General features: G+C 48.4%; 1 protein-coding gene across 11 annotated transcripts in view; it reads left to right on the plus strand.

The window, feature by feature from the left end:
• dennd4a (DENN/MADD domain containing 4A) overlaps positions 1 to 12,061 on the plus strand; it is a 174,729-nt gene that overhangs the window by 106,034 nt on the left and 56,634 nt on the right. The gene's annotated exons all lie outside the window — the stretch shown is intronic.

Consider the following 12,061-nt stretch of genomic DNA (forward strand, 5'->3'; position numbering starts at 1 on the left):
GTCATTGTTCATTTGTGGAGGATTATTGCCAATGAATGATCTCTGTGCTCAATTTTCTAGTAAAATCTTCTTCAATGCTTTAAAAATTCCGCAATTTCATAACCATTCCCTTGTGCCCTGTGTTCATTTTAGCTGTGGAAGCACATTTAGCATTTTCTTGATGCCTAATGTAAAGTGCCTCACTTTCTAATATTCTAACATGTTTTACAGTCAAGCTTTATGTATTCAAATCAGTGCGTACACTTTATTCTTTTTTGAGATCTTGCTGTGTTGGAGAGACAAGTATTGCCCCACTCTGTAGAGGGTTGGGGTAAGACTTATTAATGTTAACGAATTTTGAGAAGATTTGTAGCTCAGGTTGAGGTTCTGGATGTGAGATTGCTCGCTGAGCTGGAAGGTTCATTTTCAGACGTTTTGTCACCATTCTAGGTAACATCATCAGTGAGCCTCCGACGAAGCGCTGTTGTTATGTCCCGCTTTCTGTTTATCTGGTTAGGTTTCCTTGGGTTGGTGATGTCATTGAACACATTGATTTGGGGCCAATCTACCATCCCCTGAGAAAAAGAACAGGAAATGACATCACTAACGCAGGAAATGACATCACCAACCCAAGGAAACCTAACCAGATAAATAGAAAGCGGGACATAACACCAGCGCTTCATCGGAGGCTCACTGATGATGTTACCTAGAATGGTGACGAAACATCTGGGAACACACCTTCAAGCTCAGTGAACCAGCTTACATCTGGAACAAAATAAAGACCCACTCTCTTGTGGACCGAGAGGGGGAGAGCGCTGTGTTGGAGGTGAAAGGAAGACGTCGGGTTGGCAGTGCACCCTTGCAACCAGTGGATCTTAATGCTGGCTTTGGTCTAACGCTGGTTCAGGGGAGCAGCCAACCTGCAACGATGGCTGCGGCAAGTGCTCGTGCCCCCGGTCAGGGGGTCCGGAACACCATCCGTGTTCCTGTGAAGAAGGTGGATGAAGGTGCACCTGTGGACCGCACCTCCTTCATGAAGAGGGTCCTGTTGGACTGTTGTGGGTTCGCTGCTGCGGACATTTACTGCCTGCAGGATTTCCCCGGAGGAGGTTTTTATGATGTGACCTTGAGGAGTGCCAAGCTTTGCGAGCGCTTCCTGGAGGTTTTCAAGGAGAAAGGAGGTGAGGGCCCCCTCTCTGTATTGACCGCTGTCCCGCTGTTTGTGATGCCAGCGCAGAGGAGCCGTATGGTGACTGTACACAAGTACAACCCGCATGTGCCAGCTGTTGATGTCCTGACCTTCCTTGGAAGGTATGTGAAGGTGGAAGGGGACCTAACTGACATCATGGATCCCTTTGGCATCTGGACGAGTAAGAGGCAGGTCAAGGTGACGCTGAGGATGGGCGCGGACGGGAACGTCGTACACCCACCGTCCAACTTTGCGATCGGCGGGAGCAGGGGCTACCTGACCTATGCAGGGCAACCTAAAGTCTGCCATGCCTGTGGTAGGTCAGGTCACGTGGCGGCCGACTGCAAAGCCACCATCTGCAGGAACTGCAGGGAGGAGGGACACCTTGGAAAGGATTGCCCACAAGAGAAAAGCTGCAACCTTTGCGGGGAAGCGCGCCACCTCTATAGGGCATGCCCGCAGCGGGGGACCACCTATGCCCAGGTCGCCAGCAGGGGCAATGCGGGGCCAGACCCGCCCGGAGGAGAGGAAGGCACCAGGGCCCTGCAAGGACCCCACTAATATGCAGGAGGGCCCAGCCCCGCAGGATGGGCCCGAGGCCAGCAAAGCGCCCCTGCAGGCTCCGCTCCCCGCCGACAACCTGGAGTCGATGGAGGCGGTGACAGGCGACCCAGGGGAGTGGACGACGGTCCGGAAAGGGAGGAGGAAGGTGTGTCGACGGGCCCAGGAACCACACCATCAGGCAGGAAGAGGCAACTACAGGGGGGCTATAAGAGCTCCTCTGATGAGGGGGATTCGGAGAGGGCCCACCTGAAGCAGAAGTTAAAGATCTCAGTGGAGAAGGAAAGCAGCACCACGCTTCCAGGTGACGGGAAGCATCCTGAGGCTCCCTCCGACACCCAGTCACGTGCCGCTGGGGCACTGGAGGGCCCCCCGGAACATCCAGGCGGGAAGGAGGAAACAGCGCGTCCCCAGCCCGACCCAGAGCTGGACTCTCCTGCCTTCGTACCCCCGACAGGGGAATGCCTCCCGGAAGGCAGCAAGGACGGTTTCCTGAGCCCGGAGAGCGTCCAGCAGTTAGCCCGAGCAATTGGCATGAAGGGACAGATAGAGGGGCTGGACCTTGGACTTGGGGAGGGTACTGCGGTCACTGCCCACAATGGGGGTACGAGTTCGAGTATTAATGTGCGCAGCGTCAAGTCAACCGCAAGATGTGTGTCCACGTTGGCCTACCTGACCACCGTCAGGGCGGACCTCCTGTTTCTGCAGGAGTGCGGGATACCGCACCTCAGCAGGTACTGGAAATGGTCCGGCGCCTGGACCTGTGGGCCGTCGATCTGGTCGGGGGGTAACGACTGTCGCTCCTCGCGCCTGGCTATTCCTGCTGCGGGGGCACAACTTCACCATCTCTCAAGTTCAGGAGGTGGTGGGGGGCGCCTCCCAGTGGCTGACGTCACCTACAGGAACGCTCCCCTGAGGCTGATCAACGTGTACGCCCCAGCGGTACGGAGTGAGCAGTTGGCCGTCCTGCAGCGGCTTCCACCCCTGCTGGCTACGTCCAGGCCGGTCATCCTAGGCGGAGACTTCAACTGCATCATCGATGCAGATGGAAGATCCGGCGTGGGGACAGCGGGTGGGGGGAGTCAACTGGATGTCACGTCCAGATTCCTGATGAGCACAGTGAAGGACGCCAAGCTGCTGGACGTCTTCAGTGCCCCTGCAGATGGAGTGCAGCGGAAGTACACCTGGTCGCGGCCAGACGGGTCTATTCGCTCAAGGATAGACTTCCTGTTTGTGTCACAGGCGTTCTCGGTCAGGTCCACCGGCGTCGAGCCGGTGTTCTTCTCTGACCACTGCCTCCTGCTGGCCGACTGTCACTTACAGGACGACCAGCCGGCCGGCAAGGGGACGTGGAAGCTCAACACCACTCTGTTGACCCCAGAGAACGTCGAGGAGCTTCAGAGGGAGTACGCCGGTTGGAGAACCGTGAAACCCCTCTTTGAGTCTCCAGGCGACTTGTGGGAGACAGTGAAGGAGAACATCAAGAGGTTCCTTGTCCTCAAGGGTGTTCGGAAGGCGAGAGAGAGGTGGGGAAAGCTGTCGCGACTCCAGAAAAGGGTGCAGAACCTGCTCCTTCTGCAGTTGATGGGGGTCGATGTCACGGAGGACCTCCGCGAGATGAGGGGCCAGCAAGCCTCGCTCTTCGCCGCGGAGGCCTCCCGGATAATCTTCCGGTCCAGGATCCGCTCCATGGAGCAGGACAAGACGTGCTCGAGTTTCTTCTTTCAGAAGGTGCACAAAGAGAGCTCTGTGCTTAGCCGGCTGAAGGAGGACAACAGCTTGGTGACGTCATCTCGGCCCGACATTTTGAGGATCAGCAGATCCTTCTATGCCGGACTGTACGACACGAAGCCCACGGACAGCACGGCCTCCGAGTCATTCCTGTCGTCTATCACGGAGGTCTTAGACGACGGCACGAGGGAGTGGCTGGACCGGCCGATATCCCTGGACGAGCTGACCAGAGCCCTCAAGTCCTTGGAGAAAAAATAGGACTCCCGGAAGCGACGGCTTACCGGTCGAGCTGTATTCCGCTCTGTGGGACCTGGTCGGCCAGGACCTGCTGGAGGTGTACGATAGTGCGCTTCGGGCAGGGGAAATGTGCAAGTCCATGAGGAAGTGCATCATCCACCCTCATTTACAAGAGGAAGGGGGAGAGGGAAGAAATTAAGAATTGGCGTCCCATTTCACTATTGAACGTGGACTACAAAATCCTGGCCAAGGTCATAGCCAACCGGGCCAGGTCTGTCCTGGAGTCGGTGATTCACCCTGACCAAACCTTTGCTGTGCCGGGGAGGAAGATCACTGAGAGCCTCGCGCTCATCAGGGATACGATCGCCTACGTACAGGACAGGCGGGTGGACACCTGCCTCGTCAGCCTGGACCAGGAGAAGGCCTTCGACAGGGTCTCTCATGCTTACATGAGGGACATCCTCTCCAAATTGGGGTTCGGGGAGGGCATCCGCAATTGGATCCGGCTGCTCTACACCAACATCGTTAGCGCAGTCTCGATCAACGGGTGGGAATCGTACAGTTTTCCTGTTAGATCTGGAGTCAGGCAGGGCTGCCTGCTCTCTCCTGCCTTGTTCGTGCGCTGTGTGGAGCCCTTTGCCGTGTCCATCAGGAAGGACGTAAGCCTGAAGGGCGTGACTATCCCAGGCAGCGGAGGCCTTCAGGTCAAGACCTCCCTGTACATGGACGACGTCGCCGTCTTCTGCACCGATCGTCGGTCGGGGAGTAGGCTGTTTGACATCTGCGGCCAGTTTGAACTGGCCTCAGGTGCCAAAGTCAATAGGGGTAAGAGCGAGGCCATGTTCTTCGGGAACTGGGACGACCGCTCCCTCATCCACTTCGCCGTCAGGACAGACTACCTGAAGGTGCTGGATGTTTGGTTTGGTGGAGCTGGGGCATGCACTAAGACTTGGGAGGAGCGTATCACCAAATTGAAGCAGAAGCTGGGCAGGTGGACACTCCGGTCCCCCTCCATCGCGGGTAAGAATCTGGTTGTCAGGTGCGAGGGGCTTTCGGTACTGTTGTATGTGGCGCAGGCCTGGCCTATTCCCTGGTCCTGCGCCGCTGCGGTCACCCGGGCCATCTTCCACTTCATTTGGGGGTCGAGGATGGACTGGGTCCACAGGGACACCATGTACAAAGACCTGGGAAATGGGGGAAAGGGCGTACCGAACGCCACCCTCGCCCTGATGGCTACCTTTGTGTGCGGCTGCATCAAGCTGTGCGTAGATCCTCAGTACGCAAACACCAAGTGTCACTACTGAGGTTCTACCTGTCCCCGGTGTTGCGAAGGATGGGCCTGGCCTCGTTGCCGCGGAACGCTCCGAGTAGTTGGACCGTTCCGTACCACCTGTCCTTCGTGGAGAAATTTTTGACAGGAAACACCTTTGACCACAAGGCCATCAGGCAGTGGTCAGCACATAGTATCCTTGAGACCCTTCGGGAAAAGGAGAGGGTGGATCACATCGTGTGGTTCCCCACGCAGACTGCCAAAGTCGTTTGGCAGTATGCCTCATCGCCAGAACTTTCAAACAAGCACAAGGACATTGCTTGGCTGGCGGTGAGAGGGGCTCTGCCAGTGAGATCCTTTATGCATGCCCGGAATCTCTGCGCCACCGCACGCTGCCCTCGAGGTGGCTGCGGGGGGGACGAGACTGTCGATCACCTCCTCCTGGAGTGTGCCTATGCGCAGGAGGTCTGGAGGGGGATGCAGTGGTATTTGTCGAGGTTCGACCAGAGCAGCTCCGTGACGCGGGACTCCGTGCTCTACGGGCTGTTTCCCGGGATGCATACCAAGACCAACATCAACTGCACCTGGAGGACCATCAATGCGGTGAAAGTTGGTCTTTGGTCTGCCAGCTGAAAGAACTGACCCCGACCGAATGTTGCAGACTGGCGCACTCCAAGGCCAGGACTATGTGCTGAGGGACGGGCTAAAGCTTGGGGAAGCCGCCGCCAAGGCGCGGTGGGGAAAGACCATGGCATGAAACCCCTCATTCAGAATAGAAAAAAGGGCTCTATCTGGTAACTGGGCCCAGCTGGCGCTTTCCCCAACTGGTCAGGGGGCCAACTGGGACTGTGCGGGTTGACGACTGCCGGGGTATTTTCTTTGCTTTGTTTTTTTTTCTTCTTTGTTTGTTTTTTTCCTTTAGTTGGTGTACGTACGCCCTGGGTAACCCGGAGCGGCTTGCATGACTGGGTAGGTGTATAAATATGTTTTATTTTTTGTACATCTTATGTATAAAGTACATTTTTTCAAATAAAAAAAGTGACGAAACGTCTGAAAATGAACCTTCCAGCTCAGCGAGCAATCTCACATCCAGAACTTATTAATGTTCTTATTGTCAACAGAGAAGTGTATTAGAACCCAGTGACCTGGCTCAGAATTATGTTTTACTGCAACAGATAAGCCCAACAAACATAAAATCTGTTTGGTCAGTTTAAGAAGGCAGCCAAGTGCATATCTTTGTTTTATTTCTTCAGCTGACCTTGAGCAAAAACATATGCTGTGGTTGCTTAACACACATTGGAGAGGTTGTAATGGAATGTGCACTGAAGAGCTTGTTGTGACATTCATTTGATGCGTATCATTTGGGCACCTCATACTATTAAACAAATCTGTCTCTCTGTTTGCTTTCAAATGATCTGCATCTCTTTGATATATAATTATGTAAATAGTGAATTTTTGTGAAACATTTAACTGCATTTGTGCATGAAGGAATTAGTTAGTACCAGGATTGTCTTCTACTACAGATTCTTGATATGTAATCATCAATTGTAATTATTGTTCATGCTTGTTTAGGAACAAGAATATTTAAAGTGCACTGCAAAACTGGTAGTCACTACTGTACAGAGATTTCTATGGAAACTTCCATAGAGATTCCTTTAGGAACTGAGCATACCTGTCTGCCTGACAACTGTCTCCTGAGACCAAAAACACACAACAATTTTCTGTCACTGCTAATTATAATTTCAGATATGCGGTTATCTTTTTTTCTTAAGTTACTGTTTTTCAGTTTACATGCTTCTCCTTAGTAAGATGCACAATCTGGTAAATTAAAGGTGATTTTGGGTGGAGCAAAATTCAACAGTCTGTTGCCCTGAGCTATGGACTTGGAGTGTCACTACAGACATTTGTAAATTTTAGATTGTGACTGGAAATTGATGGAGTAATGGGAGATGGGAGAGTTGATGAGCAGCAGCTTGGTATTTGTTAACATATAATTTCTTGTTTTTTATATATCCTTTTAAATTCTTTGATTCAGTATCTTCTAAATACTATATTCAATTAATTGCCACTTGCTACCCTTATGAGTCTCATTTCACTGAGTCTGTTTGAAAAGAAATTCTCATCTTCCCTTAATTTATCTAGTGTTTAACCTGATGCTCTAGCTACTTGTCTTGCTAATAAAGCTGGCAGTTCAAAAATTCCATTTATTTCACTCCTTTTACTATACCAAATACTTCCGATAAATTCTTCCACAATCTTCAGTTTGAAATGGAAAAAAAAGTATATCACTACAATAATGGTCATGCTTCTTAAAGTTTGCTGACAGTATAGTAAAACTGTCTACATCTCTAGACTTAAAATGTTCTCTATAACATGTGCTTAAATAGTACCAATAGTCTTAATAAGAAATTGTCTTAGTTGGCATTATGTGCTCAAAACAAAATGGTTATTGGAGATCAGGTGAAGAAGTATTGGAGCATTGTTATCCTCTGAAATGGCTGGATACTACTTACAAGGAGAAAGATAGAATATTCACATCTAAGTCACCAAACACTGTTGGTTTAGTGTTGCTCCAGTATACATTAGTATAGAAGAGATTTCACTGAGTATTTAGAGACCCTCCACTTCTTTCTCTCACAGATGAAGGAATACCAGTCATACACTATAATGAGGCCCCTTTCCTAGGTTTCAAAGTAATAAAGGGAAACTCGTTATGTCAATCTAGTTATGAATGGTTTATCTTAAATATTTTCTGAGCAATATCTGTAAAGGGGATAGCCGTTGAAGATTGCACTAAAGAATTTGTCATGCTTGAGATTACATCAATTTTAGGTATTGGTCGCACTTAACCAAGACTTGCTCAGTTCCCATGTTGTGCATAAGCTGTTATGTTGATTGAGATTGGCATATGTGTATGTCGATATATCATAAAGACCTACAGCACAGAAAAAATGGTCTGTCATCCCATCACATGCATTCTGGTCAAAAACAACAACACTTGGCCCATATCTTTGTACGACTTGGCGTCCAAGTGCACATCGCAGGTGCACACACGTGCTACTTAAATGCTATGAGGGTTTCTACCTCTACAGGGAAAGTGCTCACATTCCCACCACCCTCTGGGTGAAATGGTTTTTCCTCACATCTCCTCTAAACCTTCTGCCCCATACCTTAAATCTTTGCCCCTTGCTCATTGATCCCTCAAACAAGGGGAAAAGTTGCTTGCTGTTTACCCTATTTCTGCCCACCATCATTTTACACATCTCAGACATATTCCCTGTCAGTCGTCTCTGTTCTGAGGAGAACAGCCCCAAGTCTGACCAATTTCTCTTCATAAATGAAACTCTCCAGCTCACGCAATGTATAGGCAAATCTCCCCTGCACCCTCTCCAGTGCTTTCACATCCCTCCTGTAATGTGGATTCCAGAACTGCACCCACTACTTTAGGTGTGGCGTAAGCAGTGTTTTATACGGCTCCTGCATAATCTGTTTGCCTCACCTATAAAGGCAAGTACCCTATGTGTCACCTTAACCATTTTACCTCCCTGTCCTAACTAAGTGTGAAGCTGGATGAACACTTATCTCTTACCTACCTGTCCTGATGCCTTAAGGGATTGGTGCACATGCACGCCATGGTCCTTCTGATCCTTGGTGCTTCCCAGGATCCAACCTGCCAAAGGCATCACTTCACATTTAGCGGATTGAATTTCATTTGCCAGTGATCAGCCCATGTTTATCTTCTTGTAGTCTAAGTTTGTCATACTCACTATTTACCACTTCACCAATTTTTGTATTGTCTTCAAATGTACTGATCAAGCCTCCTGCTTTCAAGTCTGTTGTTTACATAAATCACAAACTGTAAGAGCTCTGAGACTGACCCCATTGGACTGTACGTCACCCCTCAACCATTGCACTCTTTTTCGCCATTTATCCAATTGTGAATCCATTTGTCAAATTTCCTGCAGACCGTGGGCTCTTACCTTTTACTGTGAGTCTGCCTCGCGGTACATTGTCAAAGCCTTGCTGAAGTCAAAACAGACGACATCAAAAGCAATATACTCATCTACACACCTGGTTGCCTCTGAAACCTGAGTTGGACAGAAATAACCTCCCCTTAACAAAACCATGCTGACTATTCATGATTAATCCCTGGCTTTCCACATGCTGATTAATTCTGGCCCTCAGAATTGCTTCCAACAGTTTGGTCACCACTGAGGTTGGACACAGTGGCCTATAGTATCCTGGTTTATTTCCTTGTTCCCTTCTTAAATAACCATACCGCATTGGCTGTCCATCAGTTCTCTACCACTTCTCCTGTGGCCAGAGAGGAACTCAAAATTTTGCAGGTATTTTCCCATGCTATTTTGTGTTTTGCCTCACTCAGCAAGCTGGGATGTATTTTATCTGGACGTGGAGATGTTTCTACTTTTCCTCTCTGTCAGTGCTGATTTCTTGAATTGTATCAATTGTCCTTCTCCCTGATTTTCTATACCCACGTTGTCCCTCTCACTAGTGAACGACATCATAAAGTATTCATTTAGAACCCCGCCTACATCCTCTGACTCCCTGCACAAATTGCCACCGGTCTGTAATGAACCCTACCGTTTCGCTGGTTGTTCTTTACCTTAATGTACCTCCTAAGGCAATTTGGCGTTTTCCTTCCAGTTCCTTCAATATCCCTTTTATCTCTCATAATCTCCCTTTAAATTCTCTCTTCCACTCCGGTAAGGCTTCCACAGTTTAAGGCCCCAGTATCTGCCAAAAGCCTGCTTTTCCTTTCAATCCAGTTAATTGATTGGATGTATATCCCTCTATCCAACATTCACAGGTGGATGGTCACACCCTTTCTCTTCATTGGGACGTACTGGCCTTGTACGTTCCATATTTCCTTTTTTAATATATCCCATTGTTCTGGGACATAGTTACCTGAAAGTATCTACTCCCAATTCAATCTAGCCAAATCATATCTGATCTTATTAAAATCAGCCTGGCCCATCCTCCTCTGAGATGGCTTTGTGTGTGAGAAACTGTCTCTCACTAACTTGATTGAGTGATTGAAGAAGGCAGAGCATTGGACATTGTCTATGTGGATTTCAGCAAGGTGTTCAACAAGGTTCTGCATGGTAGATTGGTTAGTAAGGTTAGATCACATGGAATCCAGGGAGAGCTAGAAATTTGGATATGAAATTGGCTCAAACATAAGAGACGTGTGAGGTGGAAGGTTGCATTTCAGACTGGAGGCCTGTGACCATTCCCACAAGGATTGGTGCTAGGTCTACTGCTTTTTGTCATTAATACAAATTATTTGGATGTGAATAAAGGAGAAATGGCTAAAAAGTTTTCAGGTGACACCTGAATGTGGCTGAGTTAACTACATTGGCAGGAGGGCGTTCCACGCCCTTACCACTCCTGAGTAAAGAACCTGCCTTGACATTTGTCTTAAATCTGTCACCCCTCAATTTGTAGCTGTGCCCCCTCGTACAAGCTGACGTCAGCATCCTTGGGAAAAGACTCTCACTGTCCACCCTATCTAATCCTCTGATCATCTTGTATGTCTCTATTAAATCCCCTCTTGGCCGCCTTCTCTCCAATGAGAACAGACCCAAGTCCCTCAGCCTTTCTTCATAATGCCTTCGCTCCAGACCAGGCAACATCCTGGTAAATCTCCTCTGCACCGTTTCCAATGCTTCCACATCCTTCCTGTAATGGAGCGACCAGGACTGCACGCAATATTCCAAGTGAGGCCGCACTAGCGTTTTGTATACTTGCAGCATGACATCACGGCTCCGGAACTCAATCCCTCTACCAATAAAACCTAACACAACGTAAACCTTCTTAACAGCACTATCACCCTGGGTGGCAACTTTCAGGGACCCATGTACATGGACACCAAGATCCCTCTGCACATCCAGACTACCAAGGATTTTTCCATTGACCCAATATTCTGCCTTCCTATTATTCTTCCCAAAGTGAATCACCTCACGTTTATCCACATTAAACTCCATATGCCACCTTCCAACCCAATTCTGCAGTTTATCCAAGTCTCCCTGCAACCTGCAACATTCTTCCACACTGTCCACCACTACACCGACTTTAGTGTCATCTGCAAACTTACTAACCCATCCACCTATGCCTGTGTCCAAGTCATTTATAAAAATGACAAACAGCAGTGGTCCCAAAACAGATCCTTGAGGCACACCACTAGTAACCGGACTCCAGGCTGAATATTTTCCATCAACTTGTTGCCTTTTTACAGAAAACTAGTTTCTAATCCAAACTGCAAAATCTCCCATAATCCCATGCCTCCGTATTTTTTCCAATAGCCTAACATGTGGAACCTTATCAAAGGCTTTATTGAAATCCATGTACACCACATCAACTGCCCTACCTTCATCCACATGCTTGGTCACCTTCTCAAAAAACTCAATGAGATTTGTGAGACATGACCTGCCCTTGATGAAGCAGTTGGAACATTCTGCCAATGAGAGTGGTGAAAGCAGAGATAATAGCTGGTTTCACCAGGAATTTGGACAGACCCATAAACCAAATAAGCCTGGTGTTTTTACAGAGAGCTTGTATGTTCAGTAGACTAAAAGGCCTCCTGTGTAGCAATGATTCTCTGCCTAAAGGAGGAAAATTAATTTTCCTTAGCAGGGTAATCCAGAATCAAAGGACACAGTCAGAGTGTTTGCACTGAAGCAAAGAGAAATTAATACAGGAAAAAATTGTTTTCACTCTGTATTCAGGCACAAAAGTGCCCAAGAGCCTTACATGCATCAAAAGTTGGGAACAAAATATGTGAGGGCTTATGGGAGAAGAATGGGATATTTAGATTAAAAAGACTCCTATAACTGATAGAACACAAAACTTCACTGTTATTCTTTACCATTTAACAAGGGTGGGATGAAATTAATAGTTTATTGAGAATGTCTGCTAAGCAACGAATAGGCAATTCTCACTGCAGACTGATTTTGTTTGCTGCAACTTCCTCAAATTCATCTAAAAGTAAAAGATTGTGATGGTGGACCTAGTTTTTATTATTTTGGCCATAAAAGCTGCATGTGCTTCCTTGCAGTTCTTGTTTCATTTTGCAC

The sequence above is a fragment of the Stegostoma tigrinum genome, chromosome 33 (genome assembly GCF_030684315.1).
Source record: "Stegostoma tigrinum isolate sSteTig4 chromosome 33, sSteTig4.hap1, whole genome shotgun sequence".
Classification (NCBI taxonomy): Eukaryota; Metazoa; Chordata; class Chondrichthyes; order Orectolobiformes; family Stegostomatidae; genus Stegostoma; species Stegostoma tigrinum.